Source organism: Triticum aestivum, chromosome 5D (genome assembly GCF_018294505.1).
Source record: "Triticum aestivum cultivar Chinese Spring chromosome 5D, IWGSC CS RefSeq v2.1, whole genome shotgun sequence".
Classification (NCBI taxonomy): Eukaryota; Viridiplantae; Streptophyta; class Magnoliopsida; order Poales; family Poaceae; genus Triticum; species Triticum aestivum.
The window spans coordinates 360525831-360531870 of NC_057808.1; positions in this window are offsets into that span (position 1 = coordinate 360525831).

Genomic DNA, 6040 nt, shown 5'->3' on the forward strand with positions numbered 1-6040 from the left:
CACTTCCCTGGATGCTTAGATAGCAATTACACAACAAAAGAGAAAATAAAGGAGGTATTTGTTGGCAGTAGATGGATTTTACCCTATCCCCAGGGGTTGGGACCCCTTTTGACGGGTCAATGGAATCTTTATGCCCAAAACCCTAATTCGAGTAATCATTTATTTGGTACCGCTCAAGGAGCGCAACTTATTCAATCACTTCCATTATCTTTCTATTGCTACAAATCGACAACAAAAAACATCCCTCGGAATTCCTCTTCGATAGGAAAAAATAGCTCTTCAACCAGAAATAGCAAGCAACAGGTTTTCCCTTACTTTGTCCGTGTCAACAAACAATTCGAAATACCTCGACTTTTTCAGAACAGGTCCGAGTCAAATAGCAATGATTCGAAGCACTTATTTTTCCATTACACTATTTCGTGCTAGCCTTTCATGGACTCTTCTTGGATTTCCTTTCAGCTGCGCCCAGCACCTCTCTAGTTTCTCTACGAGATGGAGATGGCTCATTCTCTAGTTTTCCTACGAGATATAAGTAAGTTCTATCGTACTTTGAAGTTTAGGAAGGAGTTATTAATTAAGACGAAGAAGAACTGGGTGGGGATATGCCTTTCCCATAACAATAGAAAGAATCCAAGCCAATATACACTACACTATCACTATAGAGTTTTCGCCTACCTATGAAAAGTGAGGTCATCAACTGCATGCGAGGAGAGATACCGGTGGTAACAATCAGGCCAAGTGTCATAGAGAGCACATGGAGGGATCCCTTCCCCCGGTTCCCAGGGTTAGGGTATTCCCTATGCTGAGCCTACTCAGATCAGAACAAAACTTTTGGATTCTCTTTCGCCTATCGGCCGGCTTTAAACAACCTTCACATTTCCTGCTGAGATCCCAAGTCTCCAAGTGGGCCCTCTTGGCCACCTAAGACGTTCGGTGCATAGACCTATTATTATTATCGGTCAGGCTTTCCTTTTGGCAGGTGATTACTATATATAATATAGCGGCCTTTCCCTTATCCGTTCGCTTAGGTATCTGACTGTGTAGCGTAGTTCGCCGATTCCCGAGGGAGCGTAAATAATTGTAACCATATACATATAAAATGACAGCAATGGAATCCTAATCCCCTGCTTTTATTTGTAAAGTCTCTATTCCTCGGTGTTCAAAGCCCAAAGATCTATGAACCACCTCATGTTTGACTAGCCAATTAGATAACCAACCCTGCTGCATTGTCTTCATCTCTCCCTCTTTGTATAAATATTTCACATTTCGGATGCAAGTTTGAAAGATTGCCCCGCTTTTTATTTTTCTACACAAAAGAGCAGGCTAGGCTTGCGACTGGAGTGAAGTCGTAACAAGGTAGCCGTACTGGAAGGTGCGGCTGGATCACCTCCTTTTCAGGGAGAGCTAATGCTTATGCTTATTGGGTATTTTGGTTTGACACTTCTTCACGCCCAAAAAGAAGGTAGCTACGTCTGAGCTTGAATACAACTCACAGAACGACTCCTCCAGGGGCCTTCAGGCACTCAAACAGATAGTGAGACAGACACCATCTATAGAACTTGAATGACAATACACCCATATATTCTAGCTAACAATCAGAAACTGTATGTTCAATGTTTTGACAGAAGCGCGCGGTGTAATTCCATTGATTTTTGGATTTCGATCGTATCTAAGATCCTTTTTTTATCTGGGTTGCTAACTCAATGGTAGAGTACTCGGCTTTTAAGTGCGACTATGATCTTTTACACATTTGGATCCCATTCTAGAGTAACTCCTGGATTATGGCTTCAATTTCATCCGGTGGTGTGAATACCTATAAGGCCTTTGATTCACTGGTTGACTATCGTGAGGTGAATCCGATGGTCACATGGTCTTTTAGGAGGGAGGGTAGTTACAGATTGGTACAAGGTAGAACTTTCGGCTATGCACCTTAGGGGGAGAGCTGAAAGCTGGTACAACAGTTTCTTAGTGAATAGGGGACAAGTATCTTGGCAAGAGTGAATTCAAGAGATTGTAGAGAGGTTTGAGGTAAGAAATGTGGTTGGTGTAGTTGATGAGTTTAATCACTTGAGGCAAAGAGGAAGCCTAGAAGAGTACAAGTCACACTTGTGGTTTCAAGTTCAAATAGATCAGGTGCCTATGTTGTTGATACACCGAAAGATACTAACGCCGAGGCGTACCGTTGTTTCCGTAGAGGAAGCCGCATCCCCGAAGTGCACCATTCCTTCGATCAGCATTATCATCACAAAGAAGATATTCCGGATTTTTCTTATGAAGTGAACTTGAGCTCTCTAGTGCTTCTATTTTCTCTTCGAAAGCATTTACTAGTATTCGATGAGATTCTGAAAGACCAGAAAGACAAGTGATATGAACTGGTTTTGTATCCACCCACTTTCCTTCGTTATCTTCAACTCTTTCTCTTTTGGTAGAGGAAGGCATTCCCACCTCTTCCTTGGCCATTCAAGAAAGGGATTTGCCGGAAATCGCCGGTTGGGTTGGTCCGACCAAGAAAGGCATGGGAGTGGAGAGGCAGAAGTGAAAGACTGGCTACCAATAAAGATCCAAAACTGCACACTTTATATAGTTATGTATCCGTAGATAGATGGGTCTCTTTATCCTCACTCCATATTCAATTTTTCCGCCTACACTTCGCTCAAATGATAAGGGTGTTCCTCTTGCATGTATTCTCATACAATATAATATATATATTTTTTTAATAAAAATTGTTCTGATCTGAGTAGGCTCAACATAGGGAATACCCTAACCCTGGGAACCGGGGCATATAAATCCGCTTATTTCATGCTTCCGCTACTTCGTCGGAGAGATCCATGGAAACTCAAAAAAGAAAAGCGGACGACATTGTTCATACGATAGCCGGAAAAGTAAGTTCTCCCGCCGGCTATTCAAAAAAGAAAGACTTACTTATTCATAAACTTCCTTTTATCGAGCATAATAGCTCTTATACGCTTGTACAGAGGAGTATAAAACAATGTATATATATAGGTGTTTAGTATCCTACAAAAACATTAACATCCAAAGCACCGTAAGCTTGCTTTCTCTCCCACTGACAGACAAAGAAAAGGTTTTTTTAGACTTTTCTATGGTAGGCCTACGCTAGTGGAATATCTTTTTTGTTTGTATTCTAGCTTAGCTCTCTCTATTCTTTGCTTAAGCTATCGTGTCGTGTAGATGGATGGCATCTCCCTATTCCCACATCCCCGGATATGAGTAATGCATGGAAGCTAAGGAATTGGGTCCTTTCTAGAATAGAATATAAAGAGAATCTTGTTCTGCCCATCTATCTAGAGAATGAAAAGGAACTAATGCCACTGATAGAAGATCTACGAAGGAACGCCAAAAGCGAAGGCAGCTCTCTGGGTCCCTACCGACGCTGGGGTGCGAAAGCATGGGGCGGTCTCCATGGCGGAGCCAATTAGCCCTTCCTCTTTGCAGCCATTAATCCGAGTGCAAACTCTCTCAATTAAGTGTTGGAAGCAGTCGCTCCTATCCACTCCTACCAGGGAGGGGAGCCCCAAGTATTTGTCAGTGAGCGATTCGGTGACAATATTCAGTAGGTTGGATATTGGTACTGTCACTGCACAACAAGCAAAGGATTGGGGATTCAGTGGTGTAATGTTAAGAGGTCGTGCGACATGAAGACATTGATAGCAATATGGGGGAAGTTCCCATCAGGCAACAACGGTTCTGCCTGACCCTACAAAAGCATGCATATGTTGTCAGTGAAGATTTTGTGTGAAGCCTTGGAGACGACGTACCCGGGGCTACCCGCTAAATCCAAATGTGCTTAGCCGCTATTTAAGCCGTCAAAAGGGGAATCCAGGCTCTATATATCCATATCTCGTATTTATTTTCTCGTAGTTCGTAGGAATAGCTCGTCTTGTGTTGAAAGTTTATGTCAGCAAGCAAAGAGATTGCCTAGGGCGAAAGAAAATAAAAAAGATAATAAGAAAATAAGTGTTTCAAGCCTAAGCAAAAGACTTGGGATCTCAGCAGGAAATGTGAAGGTTGTTTAAAGCCGGCCGATAGGCGAGAGAGAATCCAAAAGTTTTGTTCTGATCTGAGAGAATCAATCAGCAGGTGAAAGGCAAGCACTTCCTTCCCTGAATCCTACTCTTGCCCTAAAAAAGTACTAACTAAAGCCAAATCAAATGAAATATGCCTCTCTACGCAAATAAGCAGAAGTGAGCTCAAAGAAATGTTCTAGTTCCGCGATACGAGCTTGACTATCGCTCTGAGACAGTAGATTTGTTGGTTGGGGGTCCCTTTATCAAAGGCTCCCTTCCCTACTGATCATACAACAAATGAAGGTGGTTAGAAAGATGGCACATCGATCTTCTGTACACGATCGTTGAAATGATAATAGATAGGGTAGAGGTAGAAACTATCAATTCTTTTTCGAAATTTGAATTTGCTTCATTAATAGGCTCACGATTCGACTTTGATCGTTATGGATTGGTACCAAGATCAAGTCCTAGGCAAAGTCGCAAATCGCTTGTTCTCATTCAAGCATGAGTTCGTTCAAAGTCAGCAAGGGGAATCAGAGAAAGGGCTGTTTAGTCAACAATCATGACCATGGGAACATTTGTTCGCTTTCTAGGTACCCCCGGATCTACTAGTCATCCCCTTTGAGCTGGGAAAAGCATTTACCCTGAGTCGGCTATTCCTGATTCTTAAAAGCAAAACCGGTCGCATATGTTGTTTTCTCGCTTCACTATATGATAATAACTCCTAGTATGGCACCCAATACTGAATGGGATAAGCCAGCTTTTGCCAAAAGAAAGCCAAACTCTCAGCCAGATGCATCTCGATTCACATTTCTATATGATAATATGCACGACCGATTCTCGTATCCCACTCCGGTACAGTAGTAGGTAAGTTAGAAGGGGAACGCAAAATGACTTTAGGTTTTGTTGATTTATTGCGTGATGATTTTATTGAAAAAGATCGTGCTCGCGGTATCTTTTTCACTCAGGACTGGGTATCCATGCCAGGTGTTATACCGGTAGCTTCAGGTGGTATTCATGTTTGGCACATTTTTTGAGTCATACTTGTCCCTTAGCGGACTCACTCTTGTCTTGCTTCATCTAAGGAGTGATAAGTGCCAGGAGTCTGCATTGCTGGGCTGGTTGTTTTGTCACGGTCCGATTAGTAGAAGGTGAGTGAGTAAGACGAGGCCCCCGAAGTGTAATGTGGAGCTATACTGCTCTTGTTTTTCCTTCTGCCCTGCTTGAAAATCTTAGTTAAGAGGGTTCATGTAAAGAACAGGTTCCAAATCACGATCGATTCCCTTTTCAAAACCTGCTGCAGCACTTGAAAACAATCACAGCGAACCCTCCCTCAAACGATCTACTTTGAATCACGAATTAGCGTATGACCGCAGTTCCTGAAAGATATCGTGCCAACAGAAAGAAGAAGCTAGAGCAAGACCTAACTGAAAATGAATCGAATTGTTGATTGTGTCATAAAGGCCCTTATGCCCACGTCCTAATCGACCCCCCGGAGGAGTATGCGTTCTCCGGAATGGAAACGAGGGAATGTCCACAATACCCGGATTTAGTCAGATCCAATTCGCGTTAAAAATAATCAACCAACGTCGACTATAACCCCTAGCCTTCCAAGCTAATGATGCGGGTTCGATTCCCGCTACCCGCTCCATTCTGTATCCTTCCAAAGGGGGAAGGGCCTTTACTTTCCATAAAGCAAAGATGAGGAAGCTGCGCCTTTACTCGCTCGAATTAGAGGAAAAAGGGGATATGCAGCGGGAGAGAAAGCAAGCTTACGGTGCTTTGGATGTTAATGTTTTTGTAGGATACTAAACACCTATATATATACATTGTTTTATACAATTGAATTAAAGGGCTTGCTTTGACCCTTAGGAGTAGGTAACCCGTTCGCTATCCTTGTTCTATCTTCGTCGCTAACACCGGTAATGCACATCGATCTTCTGTACACCCTGTTCGTGCTGCGGAACGCAGAAAATCCATCTTCTTACGTAGGATGATTTCATCCGAGTGTGTGT